The sequence below is a fragment of the Bombus impatiens genome, unplaced genomic scaffold (assembly GCF_000188095.3).
Source record: "Bombus impatiens unplaced genomic scaffold, BIMP_2.2 scf_0640, whole genome shotgun sequence".
Lineage (NCBI taxonomy): Eukaryota > Metazoa > Arthropoda > Insecta > Hymenoptera > Apidae > Bombus > Bombus impatiens.
Genome location: NT_177059.1, coordinates 329,922 through 356,617, shown reverse-complemented (window position 1 = coordinate 356,617; position 26,696 = coordinate 329,922). Strand labels below are relative to the sequence as shown.

General features: G+C 35.9%; 1 protein-coding gene across 2 annotated transcripts in view; it reads left to right on the top strand.

The window, feature by feature from the left end:
* Window positions 1–26,696, top strand: part of LOC100749846 (lachesin-like) — a 259,868-nt gene that overhangs the window by 143,561 nt on the left and 89,611 nt on the right. The window lies entirely within an intron of this gene.

The following is a 26,696-nucleotide window of genomic DNA, read 5'->3' as shown; positions in this document are numbered from 1 at the left end:
AATATGGGGTATAAACGACGATTAGTGGGCAAATTTTCGGCATTGTTTCATTGGAATTCGGTATTATCGTTCTATAACATCGTTCCATTGTTCGTATTGCCTTTGACTTGGTTTGAAAATCTGTTGGTGATTTTACGATTATTGAATTCTGCGAATGTCGAAATTAATCGTATTTATACATTATAACATATTTCCTACGTTGTATGTATTTCTGACAGCGATAAAATAGCCCTTTACACTGACATAATACGATGTATTATCTCCATTTTTGCGAACTCCTTCGAACCTTCCCTATTTTACTATTTAACGTTGACTTTTAATTCGTTATAATTTTTAATATCATGGAAACAGCGTCAATTTAAAGTTTATGTAATTATTTTAGAGACGTACACTTTGCATCTGTATCGCTTTCCATGTATGGGTATTGAATCAAAATTTGACACCAGTTTCACCCAAAACGATACATTTATCGTTTAGTTAATTGATAATCGTATAATAATTGTGAACGAGTTAAATGTACGATTATATGTACAATAACTTGCGATTCGACGTAAATTTTGCATTCTATTAAGTTGCCAATAATCTACGACAATGTTTGATGCGATTGTAAATAATAAAAAATGGAGAAAAATCACAATTCATGGCGTCGATCGTATTCTTCGCGATAATTATATTCACCGTATTTCGTTACCACTTAATACCATCTACATAATGTTATAACGATACATTCCTTCGTATCATCTATAAATTTCACTGGCGTACATTTTATTTATTACATTCATCGCGTGACACTCTACACGCGGCCATCGCCGGTAATTAATTCGAATTCCTCCCGTTTAATTTGATGCTGCGAAATTATTTAATGCGATTATCGTTATTTCAAGTGCGACACCATGTAATTTGATTCATCCCTGTAACCACCTGCGCATGACATACGTAAATATGCAAATTAAATAGGCTATCGTGTTCAGATTCTGTTTGCTCGCAAACACACCTTCGTCTTCGAGAATGTACATCTACCGTCCGCCATTTTTTCTTCGTCGTGCTACAAGGTAATCAGACGATCGTTGTTATTACGATCGTTTCTATTGCAATTCGTTGCAAATCCATTTCCGCCGCCAACTTACCTTCGCGTTTGTTTCGCGTCGATTCTTGGCGAGTCAGAATCGTTCCAGTTCCATGTACCAAATACCTATGAAAGTACAGCCGGCGAAAAATATACACGGATTCGAATCGTCGTATCGTCGACACGACGGAATATTAGAATATCGAATGCGTGCAGTTTCCCCGGTATGTGCGTCGTTGCGTGTTGTACAGCTTTTCCTCTGTATTTAACCTACTCGTGTCGCTATTCCCTTTAAATTTTCACCAAACTCGTGTACCATTGCAAGATTAATTCATTCAACGTAACAAATAGAAACAACAAAGGAGAAACGATGTTGCGCGTTTCGCGTTTGTGAGCTTGATAATTACTACAGTTACCTTTGAATTTGAACATTTCAACAGGGAAGTTTCAAATTTGCCTTAAACTTGTCGCTTAAATCATATTTAATTATGTTTGAAGATCAGAGGAGAAAATCATGATACGTGTGCTCACTTTACCGCTAAACGGAAGAATTTTAGTAGGATAGGATCGAAACTGAAGACAACCTGTTAGGACCAGATCTATAACTCTTTTAAAAATAGCTGACAAATTGACGAAATTTTACGAAAGTCAAAGATACGATTATTAGGACAAGCAATGTTTTAGTGCCTCCGATGCCATAATATTATTACGAGAAATATTTGTCAAATTTTGAAAAGAACAAAAAAATATGTTTAATTTCAAAACCAAATATACAAACGAATGTTATAATCGTTACGACGCTAATTAACAACGTAATGAACTTTGAAACTGTTTTCTCGTAAAAGGTAAAGGAAATGTGACTTATTATTATTACTGTTATTATTGTTATTGTTGTTGTCGTTGTTGTTGGTGTTGTTGTTGTTGGCGGTGTTGTTGTTGTTGTTATCGTTAGTGTTATATTCATCTATTTAATATGCATTTAGTATGCATCAATATGACTCACGAACTTTCCCTCTAGTCTTTATTCGATGATTGTATCCTATCGTACTGATTTTATTCTGTTCGATCTTATCCTAATTCGTTTCATTTTAGATTTTTATTTTAGGTGTTCGATAATCTAGCGGTCATTTCCGAGACACGGTTAAATAATTTAATACTTTCTTTGTCCACATTTTAGTTGCGCTATTGCTTCCTCTTTTAGCGTTCCGTAATCCATTCCTAATTGATCGGTCACTCACGATATCCAATTTACATCTGCCCTCGTTCCTTACTAATTGTCCCGAATTGCTGCTTCTATGTTTCGTACGAAAATGCATGTATCGTAGCTGTGAAAACAGCGAAAGAGTTATTTGCGTTCGTTTATTAAGATTCCATACGCGCGTATGTATTTTATAGTTTCCATTTACTATTACCATCTATTATTGCGTGTACATACGATCCAAAATATTTAGATATAGAAATATCATCGTTACTCATAAAAAACATAGTCCGTATAGAGTAACGCATATTTTAATCCTTACTCAACGATCCGAACAATTCTAAGAATAATGAATAGAACAATGAATAAATGAATAATGAATGAATAGAACAATGTCTATTAATAGAAAATAGATAATAGATATAGGGCAAGCAATTTCGTTCTGACGAGTGTAACAACATGTTCGTAACGTTTGTGTAAAATTTCTTTTTTCGTCCACTTCCTTCCTGTGCAATCTATCGAGCGAAGATATTAATCATCTACTTTGATATACGACACGTGGCACTAAATGTGTACAACGCCCAGTGGCGTGTCACGAAGCGATGCAGATTTATTGTATATTAATTTGTTATTTTAATTAAACCTAGTTGGTAGTCTTCGTTACGAAGATCTATCAGGTTCGTTGCCAGACAGTTCGTACGGGATTCGGTATATACCAGACTACGTTTAAGATTCGTCATGCTATCGTGTTCTGCCATTTTTCGATAATCTTTAAATTTCAGTCACGCGTCATTCTCCATATAGGGCAGACGTACGTTCAGATTCGTTTCGACACATTCGTTTTATGTAATAACAATTTATACAAATAACAAATAACTGCCAGACAAGTTCTAATTCGAATTGTAAATTGTAATATGTACTGACTTGGCGACGTTAACTTCAATTTTCCATGTTCTCGACAAGACTGCTATTTCGTTAAGCCGTGATTGTTGATTTGTCCGAGGCTTCGCTGGATCGACGTCGGGAGCTAGGATTTCTGTGCCATCGGTATATCTTCCGTTTATACCAAATAAACAGTTCAAACAAACCTACTAAACACCAGCTTAACAGACATCTTTAATCTACCTCCTTCTTGAACGTTAATATCGTTCAAGGTTCGCGATCTCAACCGAACAGTTGCAACCCGACTGATCGCCACTTAGTTGATAGGTCGCGACAACATTGTTACACGAGTGAATCGCGATCACGAATACGATTACAAGCGCTTGAACATTAGCTATGTTGTCAAAACAAATTCGATCCGCTCGGCTGCTATAACGCGCGTCTGTTTCTGTAAAGTGAATTAATTCCGCTAACAAGTCGGAACTATTTTTCATATAAATGCGAAGATATATGTACATATACATACATATATATATATATACATATATATATATACATGTATACATTTCATATAAATGTCGAAAAAGGAGCATGTTATGTTATTATACACACTTGGATAGACTGTAAGTATAATTTTAATTAAAAAGCAGGTATAAGAGAAACTTTCCTCATGCATAGTACAAAATGTCGGATATAAATTTCATTAAAGAAAGAAAATTAAATCATTTTCGCTGAAAACTTGAGACAATTGAAATAGAGTGCGAATTACGCACAATCCTTCGAACGCAAGACAAAGAACTAATTGCCAATTAAGGAACAAATCTATATTCAAATAGGCAACAAATTCCTATGCAACTGATCGAAGTAAACTATTATAAAGGTTCGATCCTCGAGACTCGTGTAATAGCCGCTGACTCTAAATTAGAAAGAATTCGACACGCTGTTCATAGCGTTCGTAATTCGCGACGCGCTAACGTATCCATCCTTTCGAACGACTCGCAGACCTATTTTGTCTCGCAGATAAGACAGCAGACCGCCTTTTCCGCACGTTCCGCCGTAATTCATAAAAAGGAAATGTCTTCTTTAATGATTTCGGCCAGAGACGTTATCTTGAAATGAATATAAGAGGACACGCTCGCTACGAAAAAACAGCTTTACAAAGTTAATGAAACGAGCTGTTATGACAAGGTTTCGGCTATTAAACTATGGACGGAGTGAGGCGAAGAAGCTGAAAAAACATACTGTTGAAAATAGGTTAAATTTCTCACGTACCGCCCGAGTTAAAATTTTATTTCTCAAAAACAGCGACTGTTCTTGACCGTGGCATAAACGAAACCCTCTGAGTTTCCGGATATAACGCTCAACATTCGCTACTAACTCTTACCAATATGAACTCATAAATTTCACAGTATCGCCTGATAGTTCATTATCAACGAAACAAGACGACATTGTTAAAGATCTGAATTTAACGCCATTTTAGCAATCAACGCGTTTCAATTATCTCCTCCTTCGTATGTAGCATGAATATCTTGGTTATCTCAGCGATAATAATTATTTCCAACATTCTTCAACAAAGATGACGTAATAATGCGTAAGCAACGATATTATCCTCTCAAATAGTACTAAAGCGAAGAAGACGTTAACGATATACATATGCCAATCTAGAAACTAGCGGGTAGTACGTGGCCAGGATTCTCTCTCGGACTGCTCGCGCGCCGCATTGTGTCCCTTTTTTCGTATCGGTCCTAGGCTGGTCAGTCGCTCATGACGTCCAATTCATTTTTGCATTCGTTTCGTACCGATGCTTGTAAATTGGACTTGCTGTAATTCAAAGAGAGAGAGAGAGGGAGAGAGAGAGAGGAAAACCGTGGGTTTGGACCGGGTAATCTCGACCAAACGCCAGTCAGCAAATGTCCGTGCTACGTCCAAAACGATACGACGCGACGTACGCGTACACACACCAGTGCCCTCGTGTATGTAGAAAACGGAAAGAGAGACAGTCGGATGACAGAGCGAGGAAGGAGCCAGGGACAAAACGAAAGGGAGAGAGATGGAGAGAGAAATTCGAACCGCTTTGCAACTACCTCACAGTCACGGGTGCATGAATATGCTACCAAGGGCGCACACATGACTGCAATTCACCAATAAACCGCATATTAATCACAGCTGCAGAGTGACATTTTGTGAAGCACCGTCGACTACATAGTGAAACGAGTACAGATTATAATATAGAACGGTCTTCTCCGGAATAAAAGGATTAGCGATAGCCTTATCGCTTCGTAACCGTCGTCGTCGAGGACTTCGTTCCTATGAAATTACGACGTACGCGCTGGATGATACGTTGCGACGAGCGATTGCGAACTTCTTAGATGTTGTGCGATGATTCTTCGGTTAGCGAGTCTTAGTCTTATCGTTAGCAAGGTTCGTATATTTATTAACGAACGAACGAGTAAATGTTTCTGTGTTTTGTGATTTTCTATCGTTTAATTACTATTTTCCTTATTATCGGACGTTATACGGGTTATTCTTTAAAGGTATTTCGGAACAAATGTCCGAACACGTTCACGAGCCTGTGTTTTATTAATACAATCTTAGCTTTATGAAATAATTACGCCGAAAATGTGTGTGATATATACCGATGCAAAATATATGTAATTTAAAGCTTAGTTTGTGTAACAATAGCTAATATTAATGGAAATATTCGAGTTTGGTAAGCTTTGTAACGAAACTGCTGTCACGACCATAATAGAATACCAATAACTTTGATAGCATCTTTGATGGTTGCGAATAGTTGGAGCACTTACGTATAATATCGAACACGTTAATATGTAGCACGCCGTGAAGGTTCGCTTGTTGATTCAAGATGAAAACTCGTTAATGTACAATACAAGACTCAAAGAAATTTCTATAGAAAATTTAATTTACAATGTTATTTCAAAATATTTTTGGATTAAAGGAAAATTTTATTTTAAACGACGCTATAAATTTACATTTCAACCATTCTTTTTCAATAACTTTATTTAATTTTCAAGAACTTGTACCGTTAAGCACGCCGATCTTTTTTTTATAATATTCATAAATAATAATCGAAGGAAGAGAAATAAGAGACGATTAAATTCTATATTTTAAACTTCGTATTATTTCTTTCTCCAAAAGTATTCGTACACGTTATTCTAGTAATTATTCGATTCTTCAAATCTTTGTTATTAGTCAACAGGCACTTTTGTTCTGTCTATTAGTCTTCTTATTTAAGAAAAACAGGATTAACTTTCGTCGTTTATAATTTTAAAACATGGAACAAAAAAATAGAACTTTTGAGCGTACAAAAGACTGCCTTTATTAAAATAAAAGGCTACAAAATTTCTCTTCAACGTTGGAACATTTTAACAATGGCTTTATTATTCCTGCATACGTTAGGAAATAAACATATTATTGTTATATATATTGTTTATATATATAAACATATTATATGTTATATATTCTTTATTTAAATAAAAAGTGACTCTTCTTTTAAGTCTACGAAGACTTGAACGAACGTGACTGTATATTTAACTTCCGGTTGAAACGATCGATGCGTAAAAAATTGATTTAAAACAAAACTCTAATCGTATCCCGATTGAATCGTCGCGTAGCTGCTCGCAACAATTTATACAATATATCTCTACCTCATTTTTTCTTCCAACGTTCCTATCTTTGCTTTATCAATCCATTACTTTTTCCCTTCTCGCGAACGATTCTCTTCGTCGATCGTTCATTTCTTTGTTCAATTGGCTCAACTATCTATCGATTCTCCGGATCTCTCCTTTCATCTTTATCTTTTTCTCTTCCGCCGCTTCCGACAAACATGCGTTGTTAACACGTAACTGTTTACGATCAGATGAAACGAATGCACGTAATTCCGTTTGATTCGAAGCTGGACAATCCCCCTGCTCTGTTTCTGTACGGGAGCCCAGCGTTGTTCGGCCGCTGGATTGCTGGAAAAAGGAGATAAACGAATTACCCCGTTCGCCAAACAAAACCTCCATTATTTGTGCCGGCGTGGCTCAGTTCGTTACGCAAGACTGTGCCTGCCTCATTCTGTTCGACGCAGCTTCGACGCAGCTTCGACGCCCCGGATCGATGGTCGTTCGAAAAACAGGCCGTTGCTAATACTTTCCAACAAAAAAAAAAAAAAAAAAAAATGCGCTGTTCACCGAAATTCTCTCGTACAGGCGCATGACACGCATTCGCGTGTAGCTTAGACGCGAAAGGGCGGGCAAGTAACTACTTGCGTAACCACGAAAATTGGCGTTTCATGGTCGAGCGTCGATACAAATTGGCGAATGATTTGTTTCGATTTCGGTTTAAGCTCGCTGTTTGTTAGTTCGCTGAAAATACTGTAGGAGCTTCGCGAGTTAATTTCTCGCGGCATTATACGTGTACATTGTGGCTCTAAAGTTTAGAATGCTCTTCGTGGAAACGATGGAAACTTTTATACGTTATTTGTATCGTTGCAGTTGAATCGGCTGCATTTTTAACGAGAACGTCGATGTTCATAGCGTTGTTGAAAATGATATGAATCAGGGTACGATGTAACCATGTTCGGGCACATTTTATTTGAAATAAAGCAAAAAAATAGCAATTTGAAACAATTAATCGTTTCAATTAATCGATTATTCTGATTTTAACAATAACATAGAGAAAGTAACTTCACTGTGTTTCACATTCGAATAAATTATTTGAAATAATTATTAATAATATACCATTAATTATATATGTATACAGAAAAGCAGTACTTTGGAGAAAATATTTAGAAATTTGTGGGAAAGTCTTTTAGAAAGCTAAATTTCTCTTTTCAAAAAATAACAACGGAAAGATTTATCTTTATTTTCATCGAATTAATCTTTCACGTTTAATCGTCAAGAATTTAGGCCTGCATGTGCCACTCGAACTAATCGGAAGATTTCATACGTAGCTGCCGCGAGCTCCATTATTTTAAAGACAAAGCTGTAAAGCACGATGCTCTATAGACGAAATTCGCATAAAATGATTACTATACCTATTGAATTCGTGTCTATTATTTTTCTATCTATTTTTATTTAATCGCATTTCTCGTGTCAGCATCGGTATAATTCTACTTCTTCGAAATTTCGCCTATTCTAAATTATTTCGATTGATTCAGTTAGCGGTTAATTAGTAGCGCGCAGCAAATAATGTTTTAAGCGACGCGTATTAAATGGAAGATCGTGTTAAATGAAATATTCGACGTCCCCTATAATTTTTCAGAGAGAATATCGGTTTTATTCTTCTTGACCTGGAGAAATATTAAAGTTTACACGAGAAATCCGGCTTATACATCGGTTTTTTCCGAACGACCGAAGGTCTGCTAATTAGCCACTAGATCTCGTTTTTTGCCATCGTTAGCGGACAACAGAGACTCTTGGCCGAAGATGGTTAGAGTCAATGTAAGACCACTCGCCTTTGAGTGGTGCTCGAAATTGGTTTTAATTAAATTTCAACAATACGTTTCCCTTTCGCGCTCTACCGATCTAAGCGAGTTATCGATATTGTTCCAGCGAAATAGTTGTTGTCAGAACCAGTCACGTTGGATTTCAGCGGGGCAAGCGATTTTAATTGCAACGAAAATAATTACTCGCGATTAGTTGGCGAGAGAGTGTCAAGTATACTATATTGATTAGCAAGGAAACGATTATGATTTTCTTTGCTCTCTCCTTGAAAGAAACGCGCATTCGAAGCTAATTAAACGGTTTCATCGAGCAGTTCTACGAAAAAGTTTCGAACCGAGCGAAACGTAAGAATCCTCTTATTATTATATCCCAAAAAGTTAATGGCATTTATCGACAACCGATCTTATCGTTAGTTTATATTCTCTTTCGATAATTTAGATTCGTCGCAGGATATTTAAAATGGTCAAAGAGTTTATAAGATGGGATAAATATAAAAAATAAAACAGGACGTTCGATCGACTTAATTATCGATCTATTAGATTTTAAAGATCGAGTATTTTCATCGGAATTTTCCTATCTCGATAGCTCCACTCTCCAATATTCAGAGAAATAAAATTTTATAACTGTATCTTTTGTTACTGTGTAGTCGAGCGAAGCAATCTCCAATAGCGACAGAACACTCTGTGAAATACAGTACGTGATTGAAACCTATCAATTTTTAAGACCGAATCTTTCGAAATTCATCTTGTATTCGCGTTTCGCCATTCATTTCCTACAGCTTGCAGGCGTACATTCGATATAGTCCATTGATACAACAGCCACCTCATTCTCTACTCTTTCGTACAATTTTTATTACGCATACATATGGCCTTTCCTTTTTGCCGGCATAATTGCCATCAAGGCGGATGAAAAATGATCGTTTCGTCTAAAGGAAGGTAGGTATATTTTGCGATGGTAGACAAGTTTCCAGTTTTCTGAATCAAAGTACGAAAAAGTATAAAATATATAGTCATCGAATCGATCTTCGTTCAACGTTGTATTTTTCAACTACATTTTCCATTATATACGACACAACTAATTATTTTTTCAATTAAATATTCAATATTATTCGGTGATTTCGCTATTTTATTAATGCTATTCTTTGAATCAAATGCATTAAATGCGCTAATATCGATACAAGTAAATTAAATTAGATAGTCGAATAACTACCGATAACGATAGTGAGAATGGAAAACGAGTCAGACGTTCTATGATTTTGCCCAACCAAAGACAGCACAAATTTCAATCTCTTGCTCTAATCTCTTTGTCGTATCTCTCGTGAACTTTACATTTTCTGTGTTTACTATACAAGCGATATGCAACATTTTACAAAATGATTAGGTCGAAAAGCGGAAACCTAGTGAAGCGTAAGTAGCGCGTGTAGCGTATCTACCATTACCTTTCTTCAACTTTTCAGACTCCGAATTCTTTTTATTTCTGGATTCATGTCACATTTCCTAGAATTTTATGTATAGATTTTATATCGCATCTCGGCCATTTTATTTTATCTCCCGCGTTATACATCGCGGCTTTTAATAAAGCACAAGGTTACTCGATTCGATATTACAACTCATTTCACTTAACGTTGCATCACGTTTTTACGAATTAAAGAAAACTTCTCGTTTGATGCGTCACAAATCAACTGGAAATAGTATGTAGTTAAAATTCAGAAAAAATATATACGTTTTATTACCATGTGCATTACGAATTTCATAATTCGTTCGGACCAAAAATATTCTTCGAATACGAAGAGCACAGCTGTGGGGTATTCGCGTACTGTTTTCCACGGAAGAAATACTTATACGATCTATGCATATAGATTGATACGAATATCTGTCTAGGTGCGCGATAGGTTGACCTGCGTTCGGTCAAGCTCATTAATATGCCTTTTGCACGTGTTGTCAAAAAGCGCTTCCGTTTTAGATTCGTAGATCGCATAATTCGATGGATAAGATAGATAAGATAAATTATAACCTCCGATTATTTCATATAGGATTCCAGCTCATATAGGACGTATACCGCCGTTAAAATATCAGCATCAAACGTATAAAGTTGTTACATAACTTTCGTCTACTGCTATGTTCATCTTTGAATCGTGTATAGCAACGTTTACAGTCATAGGAATTATTTCGTAGTCGGTTTTCGAGCATTTCGTTATCATACGAATACGCGAGAAACGTTTGAGAAGGAACTAAATGATGTTTAAAAGTAGACATGTGCTTCGACTACGAGAGCAGATAATTAAAGTAATTAAAGTAATTAAAGTAAGGTTGTAATTTGTAACCAAGACCTGTGGCATCTGAAGCAAATGAAAGAAGTCTGGTAGCATTTAAGGAGAGTCGAACAAAGTAGTGGTGTTCCGGAGATCGCTTAAACGTCAATTAACATATTATATTCGGGTTTCGAAGACCTACGTCGCTAATGTGATAATACATATTCAAATAAGGCTTTCGCATTTTACTAGGGAACCGTTCGAAGACTGGCACGAAGGAGGTCGAGGTGCGAGATGAAAGATCGATAGAATAAAAGACAGCGAAGTCTCCCTTGCTCGAGCAATTACGTTAAACTACATTAGACATCGTTAGCTTAATCAAGCTAAATTAGACTTGGTTTAATTAATTGAACTGTATCTTTAAACTCTGCAGGAGAAGTACAGTGTAATTGTATGACGTGAACTAAAATCGGTGCTCGTGCGAGTCTTAAATCGTCGATGTTCGTTATGCCCATTATAAAGAACGGTATTACATGTCGCACACGTGTGGTAGCTTTATTTTAATTGCATAATATTAATAAATATTAAATATTAATCGACGTTCGATTTTACTTTAAATATCGTTCAACGTGAATTTTCTTCGACAATTTTGATTACGTTAATCAAACTATAATTAAGCGGCCTGTACACACGCGCTTCTACGGGAATTAAAGTCAACCTTTATTCTTCCATGGAACGAGAATGAAATTTTCATTTGCCAAAGCGTAGAAAACCTGCCCAATTATCTTACGATCCCGACAAAAGTTCTGGCACCGTCGCTGTTACATTTTCAAATTAGTTGCCTGGCCGATCGCGAAGCTATTTTATTTTTACAACTTGGAAGAAGATTAATTTTTTCTTTCTAGCCGGGTCAGGGTCCCGTCGTAAAAACCCCGCGTATAATTTCACGCAGTTTCTCGATGCACTGATCTGTACAGGAGGGTTCAACATCGGGTCGAATTGAAATTTCAATTTCACGCTTTATCGATTTCACCATCGGTAATTGCAAATTGTGGTCAGTCTGTATAAGAATCAGCAATCGACATAATTATATAATACGTCGAGTGCACCGCGAGTCCGTAATTACATTAACAGTATACTAGCGGCAAATAGGATTATCGTAAAATCAACTTATATTCGATATGTGAACATCGCATCGATACAAATATTAAGTTCATTTTTCGTCGTTACCACGAAGAACAGTTGAACTAATAAAGATCCTCGACGCGAAAGATACTACATTATTATTATTAGACTGTCTACAATGCAGTGCTATACATTTTTGAAGACCCTAGTTGTATGTTAAATATTCGGAATATGCAGTTCGCGTTTACGTAATAATGATATATTTTACATCACTAGACATCGTTACTACTATGCCTTGGATATTTTATCGTACATTCTTCGGTACTATTTTCTATTTATAATATTCAATAATATTTAACACTTTAATTTATAGATTCGATTAATTGAGAAAAAAGTACGTTTGTTATTTCGATGCGTCGCATCCGTGCATAAATTTTTAGAAAAATATTTCGTCTTGTGAAATTGACATTTACAAGAAAGGTGCGACTATCTACCATGAGAGAATACCTAATTCTTCGTTTAAACGGCTAAAGTAAAAATTACTTTAGAATTTGTATTGTATCGAATAATAATATATATATAATAAATATTAAAGACACTCATAGTCGATTTAATAAGATAAAATCTATAAAACATTCGAACATCTTCGACTCAACGGTATTCGCTATTCGTCAAAGTGAAACAACTCTTCGTTTTAAATAACTGATAAATGTGAATATTTCAGTGTTAAATTTTCTTAAATTTCCGCTTTGCGAAGGTATAATAGCGGCAACGCCAAACCAGGTTAACCGTGTTAAGAGAATAAGTTTTTATTTATCTTCGCGTATATCTTTGTTGATATTCGGACTACGCAGAAATTGATTTATCAGATCATTTTACGTATTTGAAACTTGTCAGGGAAATCGAGTTGTTATATAGTTAATACGATCAACCAAAAATTAACGGAGAACGAGGAATGACATACGACTGCCCGTAGCTCTCTCGAAGATCTCGTGAGAAAGTGACAAAAATGTACGACGCATCGGGAAAACGCAGTTGGTACTTTCATTTCTAGGGACTTGATTATTATGAAAGCGCGAGCACCGTGCAGTCTGACGACTACCACTTATCACGGAACCGTGATAACTACTTACCTACCTGCTCTTCTTCGTTTTCCCTCTCTACCTTCCCTGCCCCTCCTCTTTTCCTATTCCATCTTTACCGTAATCACAGTGTTACAAATGTGCCAACGTTCTTTTCTCCGATTCTCCTCCCAACGCCTAATTATTAGATCAACGAATACACGAATACGATACAGTCGTCGTGGACTTATTTTGCATTCCAACGAATCACCGCTAACAGATTATACTTGGATTTCCTTCTTAACAGAATACAGTTGCAAATTATGGCACGTTTAAATCGAATTAACCTGTTCGATAAACGATCGTTCGATCATAATATCAAGAATAGCGATCGACAACTTATGATTAAATAATTTACGCTATATTAATCGTCGATCAATTGTTACAATTGTTTCATCGATTGTGATACAACAATCCATCCTAATGATTTATATAACTATTTTTTAACAAGTAATTAATAAATAATAATTAGTCGGTTTATTTAAACATTTATTTATTTTTTTCCTTTCATCGTTGTATCAATTAAATATTAAAAAACTTAACCCAATACGAAAATAACGTATAAATCTGGCTTTTCAGATTTGTACAAACTGCAGCCTGTCAGCTTTCTATTTTTATCAGATATATCGTTCGATGCAATTAGTTACTGATACGCTCCGAATCGAGTATTTTCGAAGAACCGCCGCGTCGCCAGTAATTGCGTAGGATTATCCAGCTGAAAAGTAATGACAGCCTGTGCAGAACTAAGTGACAGACGTTTTCACCTTTTTGACATTTCCTTGTTATCGATTGGCTGCTCGTTAACGACGCATTCGCTATCGGGTTTGACCCAGTTACTTAATTTCCTTGTTCTCTCTTTTCGACATTCTTGAAATGTTCACCCTCTTCGCGAAACAAATCCAATTCCTACTTAACATTTTCTGATGCGGCGTCCTTACAGACGACAAAATTAGAACCATCGCCACGTTATTTCGTTTCAGATTTTTAATCTGCATGCAGATGAAGCATGCTTACGGTACAGCGTAAGAGGGCGAATAAAGTATATATCACGAGATAGTTTTATAAAGAAATTTATTCCTCGGTGTACTTTGGTCGACCAATAAGAAGACACAATTTGCCGAATTCAATTGTATTCTCCGCGATATTAAGTTTTTGATATTCTAATCAGACATAAAAGGGAGAGAGGAAAAAGGGCATAATGGAATTTATATGACAGGTATCTTTCGGAAAACCTGGATGACTCGTGAATGACGAATCTTTAATACGTTATTCGGACAAGTGATGTTTTTTAACATCTGCTTACACGGTTATATCTCTCGCTCAAAAGCACGAAATTTGTTCATCGACGGCATTCCTTTCTCTATCTCCTATAGTTTCCGAGAGATTCGAGAAAATATAATAAGACCTGACCTGAAAAATACTGATATACGTATATATTACAATTTATGTCGTTTCGAACGTCTACCGCAACGCTTTACTCGTAACCGAGTTTTATCGTTAACTTAGGAATACATAGGTGGAAACCAAAGTTTGGTCAAACGGGTCCCATATATTGTAAACAGCGACGCTGAAATGATTATGTACGTCGGAAAGAAAATACGGTACGAGTAGATTCCTAGAGTGGTAACGAGTGAGAGAAATGACGAAGAGAAAAAGCAGAGGAGAAAGAAGGAAGGAGATAGAAAGAGCAAAGAAGGCACGAGTTCTCAGCGAAATTAAAGCTTAATGCTTCTAACGAATACCGCGACCGACGGGGATATAAATCCAGTACGGGCGGAGAATTTGAGAGGGTCGAACGGTAAGAAGGCGGAGAGATGAAATAGGGTAGGAAGGATAACGAGGCAGCGAAAGCCAAGAGAGAGAGAGAGAGAGAGAAGGAGGAGGGGACCGAACGTCGAAAGAAAACGAAAATACTCGTCGAACGAGAAAGAAGTGCGTTTAATTAAACCGACAAATAAGTGCGGCTCTGGCATTACCGGCCGTCGCTTCCACGTTTTCTGCAGCCGCTGCTGCTTTGTGTTTGCGGATCCCTCGCGCTCTGTAGGAAAAAGGCAAACGTCGAATATAAGTTCGATGGCGGCGCTTCAACCTACGTTTCAATTTGAATACTCGGCCACGCGAATATCGCCGATCGCCGCGCCATCTAATTAAATTTTCAATTAATCACGCGATCGTAACGCAACGTTATAGTTACCTGCCATTGATTCCGGGGAGGGCGGCGGACGCCGTATGTATGACGCCGAGGAAACGGATGTGTAGCGTACAGCCAGCGGAAGTACCAAGGAGCGGGATGTGGCAGCAGGGTTACCAAAGATACGTACGTTAAGTAAAGGCCATAGCCTTGGAAACGTAGCGCGACTCTTTGACCACTAATTCTCCATGGAATTATCGTAAAAGTTTTGTTTGCTGGTCGAGAGCTCGGATGTTTATCTCTTTATACTCTGAATACGTAGTACGCTTTTAGTAGTTAGTAGCTTGTACATGTATGTGCGTATCAGTCGATGGGACTTTTGCATCCGGTATTCCAACAGTGTGGCTAGAAATAAAACTGTTTTCACGCTCTTTTGCGTTGTATTATTTAAAAGTTACGCGTGTACATTTTTATTCTCCTTTTATTCGTATAGTTTTATTCGTATCTCATCGTAACGCGAATAATCTATACGAATTGTTAGTTACTGATTTTCAAATTCCTGATATTGAGAAATTACAATCGATTACGACGTTCTTTCTCGAGTGGATAGAATTTCAAGTGTAAAGAGTCGAATATTCTCGAAGGAGAAATTTTAACAAGTACCGATAATGCAATGTGATTCCTGTATTGTACGAAATAGCACCGTGAAACACGGTTATCGATAGAGTATTTATTTAGTGGAATATTTCTCGTTCATCAGAGAAACGTATTTCGTTATTTATAATAGATGGGAAAAGCATACTCGAAATAACAGAAAATGCGATTTCATTCGCGTTTCCTTTTTTTTGCACGTTTAAAGCGGTTCCTACGCGATACGGAATTTGAGACAAACAGGCAACTTGAAGAGATTGGGAAGGATCAGTTCGGAACTCGGACTATTTCGGTTCAAAGGCATACATATGTATATCTGAAACTTAAAAGTCTGGAAAAGACGCTAAGGTAAAGTTCTAAGAAGTCCGTAAAATGCCATCAAACCACGTTTCTGACCGTTTCATAAATCGCCAAACGTATACGTATATACGTATACCGAAGAAGCAAAGGATTTAAGTAAAAACTGTTTTCAATTTTCAAAGTCGTGCGAAATATATACTATCAAGTTATTCGACGATTTAGAAACTCCGTTATTTTGCAGTAAATTACATACTTTATTACATGGTCGATATTTGAATTTTCCGTTGTAGTCAATTTTACTTAAAGAAGGAAATATGTTATTGACGCAAAAAGGGGACGCCTCTTTTATTGAAAAATTGCAGTAGATGTATTCTTCTCTGTTTTGTAAAAACCGAGGCAACGAGAAAAATACACGAACCTAAGTCTCTAGAAAACGACTTAATAAGAAAACACGCTTCGGAATAACGAATGCGCCATATTTATTATATAATGTTTCTTTTAAGCTAAAAAATTCTTACTAATATATCACGTTGAAGCATCATATTTTCTTCGAGTCCTTTAAATAAACGGCGATGTAAAAGAACGAAACAGATCGATAATTTGGTATGGATGAAGTTGCGTTTCTTACTCGAATATTCTCCCTAGGGAGACGTTAATTTTTGAAAGGCTGGCAATAATGTTTGAAACGACGCAGAACGTTTTGCATTGATCGACGAACAGTCGCATCTCCTTCGTGTCCCGTACGTACAACACGATACGTCGGAAGGAAGCCAAAGTAATCGCAACCGCAAGATAATCTTCTCCATTTCTTACCTTCGCGTTCCCTTACCGAGCGTCGCGGTAGAAAACTGCGTTATATTGCGTTTCTGCATGCATACTGTGTTTCGTGACGATTCATTCTGCGTGCTCGTAACAACAACAACTTCTTGTTCGTTCCGAGTAAATACATATCTCGATGCGAGAAATTTCGTATTTGTTTTCTTCCTTTCTATTTTTACTTTCACTCTTATAAATATATTTTGTCTTATCGATATATTTTACGATATACATTACTTATATTTTGTATATTTTATGTATCTTATATATATATTTTTTTTTCTTCTTTTAGAAAAGTACGAGTTGTTATCGTTCCTTGTATATTTGAAAGAAGTGACACGATCAAATTACTTGTTGCAATAACGATATAATAAAACTAGCAGCGATTAATAATTTAGTCTCGTATTATTTTATCGAAATTTATTTTGTTATGGTTAATCTTCAATCTGATCATAGATTCTTTCAATTCTAACATACAAGAACGTATATAACGTTGAAAATCGCCATGTGCAAAATATCGTTTACTAACAAGCATAGTTAAATAGTTGAAATATCTATTTTCACAGATATTCATAGAGGAAATCCTTCTACCGGATTCCTTTCTCCCTCACCTTCGCGTCTACGATCCACCATTCTTCCCTGGAAAAGCTATTCTATTACGTTGATAATGAGATTTCAAAGCTATCAATTGCCATTATAATCCACCGCCAATATCCTCCCTATATCGCCCAAATAACTAAATAAGTAACTTCCTCCGTGCTTAATCGTAGCATTAAATATTTACCGTCGACGGCTGAGAATTTATTATGTGAAATTCGTATCAGTCGATGGCTATGAAATACGCCTTTTTAAAATATTTATACGTTGTATGGTAATTTATCTCGCGATGTTTTACAGGCCGATGACTACAGGCAATTTTCAGTTTTAACAGATAAATTTAGAAAGTGCATAGATGACAGACACGCTTCAAATAAATAAAAATCCATTCATTTTTATCTTTGATGAAAGCAGCATCGAACTCGGTTGTAAAAATAACAATTCGTAACGATTTGTTACGTTATGTAGTTTGAAATTGTCGTAGCTGAGATTGCAATTTCTTTACGATATTAAGCGATTTTACATTTGTTCAAACATATCTAATCACCTGCTTATTATATACCCGTTTCTTTGCTATTATCTTTTTATTGCACTTCTGTTAATAAGTATTGGGATATCTATATAAAATGCGGCAAATCTGAGGAACGATCGGGAAATTATTAAAATCTTCGTTATAAAATTATCGTTTTTGATTTGAAACCTATAGAGATTGTAGTTATCTTAGTTATCTTATTTTCCTGTATAACAACGTTCTATTTATATCGCTTTCACAAATTATGATACCAGTGTTTCTTCTTTTTTATTACATTTACTCCTATCTAATTCCAGATCTTGATTATGCGTGTTAGGAGAGAAGATTAAGTGGTGGGCTAGATACGCGATCGATCGCGTTCCCTTTTTGTGATCCTCGCAACCAGTTTCTACAAATTTTTGCACTGTTATCTTAGTTTTATCTTACTTTCAAAATATCGATTATAAAACACTTAGCTAATCGAATGCCGAATAAGAACAAAGTATCCAATATCGAAAATTACTCGGCACGCACACACCGAGATAAAAATACATAGCCTATTGTAATATTAATTTATACATAAGTGATACATGCCCTTGCTCTTGAAAGGTAACTTTTGTCACCGTCGATGAATTTATACTAGTGTTAAAATGTTACGGTATCATTTAAATATTGAAGTGAAAGCATAAACACTTACAATATTCATCAAAGCATTGTACCTAGCTTAGTTTGGTATGGAACGAATGAATATTCAAGGAAATCACGAAGCTGGTTAACGTCACCTTGTATGACACAATAGCCCGCAAGCAATCCCGTGTGCATGACTTTTGCGCTATGCATTGCATCTCTGAGAGCCGTAAACTGATCCACCTCGTACTCGCCGATGTTTATTAGTTTTATGTTTACCATTATCCGATGAACAGTGGATAGTCGCGACGACACTTTGTGTTTCCGGCACATTTCTCTCGATCACAGAATTCTAACCTGTAAATATGCCAACTTGAAAACTAATTTCTTCGTTTATCTTTGAAAGCTACGAAATTACGATTTAATTTTCATAGGGAAGATCAGATTGAAATTTCCCACGATCCGCTTTCCGTGTTTATTTTTTCTGTTTAATATACAAATTTATTAACAGGTGTCTTTCATCTATAATTAAGTAACAATAATAATAACAATAACAATAACAATAAGTAACAGTAACAATAACAATAAGCAATTACGTAATAAGTAAAAGTAACATAATTAAGGAACAATTGTTTTAATAGAAGATATATGCTAGAAAATATATCACTTGCTAAAATGAAATTCGTTCTAGGATCTTTTCAATTAACTCTTTCCATCGATCAAACTGTCTAAGTTAATAGACCTTTCCTCAGCGTGCTTAAGCGATTATCTGCATTCAATTGTTGGAATAACATAGATAAATACCATGACTCATACGGGGCCTAATATATCTATCATTCTCTTTAAAAAAAAGTACATTTACGTTTTACGTAGCTCGATATTTTATTGTTGTTAAATTGTAGTGAAAATTAATGCATTAAGCTAAGCATCACGATTATTCTAAAGATATAATGGCCACGCGTGAAATTATTTTTCGTTCCTATTAAAATCATATATCGTAAATAATATTATTTCACTTTACGTTAGTTTATACTAATTTACAAGTCTTGTCTCGATAAAATTGCGAAAATTTGGCAAACTAAATTGTCTAGAAATAATACATAAAGCTTCAACCAGAAACTGATATTATGGAAGAGAGCAAACATATACGAATTACTTTCTATCTTATAATCAATTATATAATATAAAATTCGACGATTAAACAATAAGATAATGTATTCAAGTTTTTATCATTCGTTTATCGCCAGCGACTAATACTGACGTATATGCTATCACACACGCACAAGCTACAGGCAGAAACACACTGTAGTGGCATTTTCTCCCCAATATCTCGGAAACTAAGCTAGTCCACCCTCTATATGTATAGAAAAGATCGTTGAAAATATCGAATTCTACATATAACGTATGCAAAAATTATCGAATCCGTGGATACAATGTTTCTACAGTTTCACCATTTATTTTTCTTGTTCAAACTTTTTCAGAATTCTTTGCTCGTCGGTCTAAGCTCCGAGCTTCTGACCGCAGAAAAAATGACCGAATCTGATCTAAAAATTCTTGTATGGGAAATTTCTCTTGCATGGGGAATTCTCAAACGGTATCAGAGGGTGAATTTGTGTCGTAAGAGTACTATAAGAGTATTATGGGGAGGACAGGGGTGGAGGTGTCTATATAATATTTATCTAATCTTTACAACCACGTACGAGTATTTAATTGTATCTTCTCGTAAAAAAACATCGTACAAGAATATTTTCGAAGAAATGTATACCTGGCTTACGTTTTCCTCATGCCTAAAACTTGTTTAGTTTCGTTGCTAATCTAAATTTAAATTAGTCTGGAAAGCATGTACATACGTGATATAAATTCCTACGACATATACCTTATAAAGAATTAGCTTTCCTTTATTCATGCATCGTTATTTAGGATTAAATCTTCGCAATACTAAAAGTGTCATTAGATATTCGTTAAACACTAGAAATTTCAAGATGCAAATATTTTACCCGTTATCTGGAACAAGCAAAATTTTTTCGAATTTTGTACATTAACTTTGAACAGACGATCTTGGAAAGTTAAAATGACATTTTACTACCAACAGCGCTATATATTTATTACAATTTCTTGATCTATCCTTGATTATTGGACAGCGAATCTTTATACGTTTTCTGATAGTTAAATTCACGTTAACATCGCTTAGGTCTTCCGTCATCGTTAGCATCAGTTAGGACACTGAGATTCCACGAAATTTTGTCGATGGTTACGCAATAAATTTCGCGAAAGCCTACGATAGCTCGGTCTTCTTCGCTGACTTAAATTGTTTTATTTCAGCAAACTGGAAAACAAGTATATAGCAGTGCTTGCTGGAAAATTCTTAATATAATGGAAGGCCATATTTTACAAGTACGATACGAGATAATACTTTGTATACAACGTAGGTGTAATAACCTGTCAACTACTGGGAGGATGGTACAAAGTATAACGTTCAACATAGCAGGTGCAGGACGAGCTGCCTTATAGCTCTTTAACAGTAATGCTCAACGCACGTATTATAACGTCTCAAAACTTTATGGCCTTACGTTTCAAATTTTTTCCATGCGCTTTTTCCGCTACCTCGCCGTTCTTATTTTCACACTTATTTCCCTGATTATTCGTGAGAAACTAACTTGTTCGCGTTTCTACGTCCAAGCTTCGGAAATCGTAACTTTATTCATTTCGTTACAACGTTTGGACGATATCTATAATTATACGTGACTCGGATGTTTACTTATCTGTCCTATATTAAAGTGTATATTCAGACCTTGTGACAATCGTTCCACATTCTCATTTCAAATCATTTATTTTTCTGGCAAATGATCTTTCGATTCATTCGGATCATCTTTCTTTCTGCAACTATTTTGCAACTATTGCTTTTCCACTTTCAAGTCGCAAACTAAAAAACTATAATCGTTTATATATCCTAATTACAAGCAATTAACTCAGCATTTGTATCATTTTCATAAATTTACGAGATAAGCGATAGATATATCTGTTTTAAAATACGAACGTTTGAATCGTTTACATACATCGTATGTTAACGCATTACGAATTTGTGGCATCGTTAACGATACTCGATTCGTATAAACAAGCGATAGCAGTACCTTGGTTTATACTATACTAATCGAAGTTCCAAGTGTTTAGCGTCGTACCCTTTCATCGTTGCCTTCGACGTTATGCTCGTTATATTCCAGAGACGACGTTACCGAACAGCTAGGAATAAATATGTCGTATCGTTCTATAATCTGAATGCTGTTTTTAAACGTGACGATTAACGCTAAATCGGAATATAGGGCGACAGTCGAACGACGGAATTCAAAGTAGGATGGAACATTATCCATCATATCGAAAATCGTACAGTGACATATTATCTTCGAAATCAGATTGATTTCTTAGTTGGAATAAAATCTATTGGAAGGAATGGGATGCAATTTTACGTAATTGATTTGGATTATATCCGATTATAGAATTCGATGAGTGCCACTTTATACGTTATCGAGCAGCGTTCTATGTCCGTGATACCGTCTGTCGTTCGTACAATTATATCGCTAGGAAATATTACGTTGTAATCGCGAGGCTGTGAGTCAGCCAACAACGGAATACATCTATAAATATTTTATAAAATCCACGAGAAAAATATTTTTTATGAAAACTGTACTCAAGCCACTGTGTATAGGTATATATGTCGATGACAAAATTATAGATTCTAAGGAAACAGTGGTTTCATTGACGCTTCGGCAATACGACGCGGCATGCCAATTGGCATTCTTAACGATCCAATTTATACGTAACGTAGCGTTTCTATACGTAGAAGAATATAGAGAGTAAAGAGGAATAATGTGAAAGTACTTATTATTATATGATATCATCGCTTTTCTATAACTCGAGACACGATCGTCGATATGAAATTTTAACAATTTGCGCTTATTGATTTTGAAAGCGTTCGTATTTTTAGTTCTTTTATTTCTCGCCTCTCCTTACTTCGCACAGGCACCAGAACGATGGCAACATCTTTTTTCGAACAGAACTGTCATAGATTTATCGCAAGTTTCTTTGACTTTCGCTGTCGGTGCTCCAAGAAAATATGATTTCTGCTGTTTTAGCTTTATTTCGTTATCGGTCGCCTGTAATTCGCTTCTATGTTAATCTTCAGACTTGTTTATTAACGGAGACAAATTGTTGATTTCACGTTTACAATATCGGGAGCGTCTTCTTAAACGTCAACACCATTTCTATGGCTACTCTGTCAATCGTTTAATTTCCTTATCGTTTGCCGTTATGTAAAAAAATGTGAAAAATAGGGATCTAACGTTTTCGCTATACATATATCGATTAATAAACACTTTTTAAACCGTTCGATCATTAAATAGACCGAACTCGTGCGTTTATCGAATTGAATACATAAAATATCGGCTGCATAAATTTTCTCAAAGAAACCGAACGATACAACAAATGCCTCCACTATCGAACCATGACAGTAACTGTTTCTTATCTAGCAATGTGTGATCGATACAAGAAATTCTTCGATATTCTAAGTATATTTCTTTCATACCCGGATCTCGAAGCTTTCCGTCAAAAAGCCATGGAAACCGATGAAAATATGGCACTTTCAATTTCTCCGATAACTCTGTAAGACGAAGGAAATGGCGTTCTCATAAGTCAAGGATAGCTACTCTTTTAACATTGTCGGTAGATCGTTGGAAAGCAGTCGTTTCGCTTGGAATTTCTTCCCTTTCTGGACGCGTCGTATCTCGTTTCGTCTACCACTTTTATTCCATTACATTGCCGCGAACCTGCACAGGTCACTCGTCGCTTCGGAACACAACCGTCAGGTGTACGCCAATACCAACACCGACTGCGTCAACAAAACAGACACTAACGTCACTAATGATGCTAACCGAGCTAACACCGATGGAATAAGGAACACGAACGGCCAGCGAGACCGATGAAGATGTGTTGCTGAAAGCCCAGGGGTCGTTCCGGCGCACGTTTTATTACTCTACGTGGCTCTGTGTCTTTTCTTCCCGTTGACGCAGCTATCCCCATATCGCTACTTACCTTACCTATCGCGCTATTTCTTTTTTTTTTCGCGTTTATGTACCTTTTAATGTCCACCGATAAACGATGCTTTCACGTGCATCGCTCGGATATTTCAAAACTATTATTATTTTAGAGAGCGAGCTTTTTCATTTTTTATAGTCTGCTATTTGCTGGTCCAGAGGATCTCTTTTCTTTGTTTCTTATCGCGTTACAACTCCGTCTATACGAATTCCATTTATTTGGACGAAATTAGTTAGCTAGTAATTAATTAACAGAATTAAACGAATTTCTGTCAACTGAGTTCATTTATCTGAACTATGATAGACGAAAAATCATAGGTAATTAGAAAAAATTGGTGTTGGTATAAACGAAATTCTACCGTATAAGCTATTTAAACAAGCCTTACGAAATATGCAGGGTGGTTGGTAACTGGTGGTACAAGCGGAAGGGGTGATTCTACGCGAAAAAAGAACTCGAAGATATAGAATAAAAATTTTTTTTTTAATTTTTCTTTTTTTAAATTTTTTTAAAAATCTACAGTGAGATCCGTTATAACGAGACGCGATAAAGTGCAGGCGTGCCGAGCGAAAATTCAAAGTCGATTTTCTCGAAAACAAAGCCTCGAACGAAAAATTGTTATTCTATATTTTCGACTTCTTTCTTCGCATAGAATCGCCCCCTTTCCGCTTGTACCACCAGTTACCAACCACCCTGTATATATATGATCGTTTAACGTTCATTATTTCCTCATATTTCGCAATTTGATTTACGCGAAAATCGAATTGGTTAGAATTTGAAAGATGGCTGTTGGCGAAATTAAAAGGCAAAACTAGTTAGGAAGATTCTACGCGAAACATCTGTGATATAGACGCTCACTGATGTATTTGCCACGTAAACAATAATTACCGCATGCAATTAAGAGGATCCTTACTACGCGAAGAGGATGTAGGTGATGGGGTTGGTGATAGTCTGGCAACTTCTCGTTCCATATATAGCGGCGAGGCATCGAAACGGAACGACTGACAGCGCGTGTCGACACGGCAGATGAAGAGATTTCGACTTGGTTACACTCGATCTTGTTACTCTGTGTCAGAGCTGCGAGCTTTCCGGAAAATTTGAGTTAGCCTCGTTACTTAGCGAACGAATTTCAGTCTGTCGGCATTTTCTCTATAATCAGCATACGAGTATAGCAGCAGCCGTGTCATTGAAAAATTAACGTGCTGCTGGATAAATTATGAACGAATAAGATAAAAAATTCAGATACTTGTCCGACGCAAACGTTTAAGAATTTTATATCTGACACGAAAGTCGGAGAATTTTTAATGCGATTCAGGAATGAAATGATTTCCGATAAGATATACGAGGATCGATAGAACGAGTGGAAAACTTTCGAGTGGTTTAGATACATCTATCGATATTTTGTAAGTGGTACTTTGTAAGCCGGATAATTAGCGTTATCCGCGTATAAGATAAGTTTCGAATATTTTTAATAATAATCATATTACAGTTGCAAGATTTCGTAGACAATTTAAGGAATTGAAATATCATTATATAGAAATTTTCTGCTAATTTTCAAGTAATTATTTGCTCTCTTTTAATGATAAAAGCTCACTTTCAAAGCAAACGGTCCGTATTAAGCGACACAAAGCATTTGTGCTTTTACCGTAGAAACGAATAAATACACGAGTACAGCATTCGTTTCGTCGATTAAAGCTTGCAACTATAATATTTATATGTTCTAGGAGATGTTGGTTTCTTTCTTAGCGAAAGTAATAGTACCGTCCTGATCTTGCCAATAATTATTGTACATTCGATGATCAATAGTAAGTTATTACGGATTCTAATTTTTTAAATCTCGTTACACATTCTTCGGTTCTTACATTTTCGTCTCTTTTTTTCTGAAATGTGCTATGTCTTACATGATTTTCCTCTTACTACTAGTTCCCACTCTGCTGTATCGATCATGTAATATCTACCTAGGCATGCATGTATATACATATACCATATCCCTATTCCATTACCTATTTCTACAAGACCAAAACTCCACCGCATAATCTCGCCTAGTTCTCAAGTCAAAATTACCTATACATATAACTAGACATTGATTCTTATCGTACTTAACGTTTTTTCTTCAGTGACATTATTTTCTTATCGTGTTTTCACATTTATACGTGTATATTCGTATCTAGCGTTTGTTCAGTCTGGAATTAAATGCTGTTTGCGTATACAATAAAGTCTTTGCCTCTGTTTATTTTATCCGAGCAATTCGGTCTTAACATTTATCTTGCCAAATACAAAATGCAAATCAATAGTCGCATAAACACAAAAATAGAATGAACGAAATCTTCTGTACTGAAATAATATTAACGACGACAAAATTGAACCGAATCTGACAGATAGTACGCAACTGTGACATCAAAATTCATAAATACAGTTCACGATTTCGTGATATAGCAACTCCGTATTTTTCAACAAATTTCGAAACTAGCAAAACGATGATCTATATCCTCCTAATTTCACGTGCCTCGTACTTTATCGTGCTTGTATTACAAATATACATCTATGCCCTATTTGCCCTATTTACGATTTCTTTGTCTTTCGTACGATAGGTTTTTAAAACTTACAATCGAAATATCTTTTTCGAACGCAAATTATGATTTTGTAATACCGAGAATTAATGCTTTCCAGCTAAAAGATACGAATGCAAAGAATTCTTATGTGAATATAAGAATACCAACCGATGTATGGAAAATATAGTATGGCCAAAATTAACTCGTGATTAATTCGATTGAAAACTATAACGGTATCCAATTTCACCGATACATATAGCATCAGTTTTCAGAGCTAAAAATTTTTGTCACGTCTCCCTTCCCAAAATCGCTTCGTGTATCACTCTGAAAGAGAGT